Here is a 299-nt window from a genome sequence, read left to right on the forward strand (position 1 = left end):
AACAAAGAGGAAAAAAGATCAATTTGGTTAAAAAAGACTAAAGACTTTTTAAAAAATAAATGTCAAATAAAATATGAAATGTGTAAAAATTAGAAAAATACTGTATTTAAACTACTCCTATAATGATATCATATTAAAAAACAAACATCGTTATTTGTGATCAAAAATCAATTCAACACTAATATGTATTATCAAATATCATGATGTTTATTACAGACAATTAAGATCATAAAACAACAAATTTTTTACTCTGTTTTTTAATGGTAATAATTGTTTTGTTTTTTAAAATAAAGTATTTT

The sequence above is a fragment of the Entamoeba invadens genome, assembly GCF_000330505.1.
Source record: "Entamoeba invadens IP1 unplaced genomic scaffold scaff_1105074725991, whole genome shotgun sequence".
Taxonomy (NCBI): Eukaryota; Evosea; order Mastigamoebida; family Endamoebidae; genus Entamoeba; species Entamoeba invadens.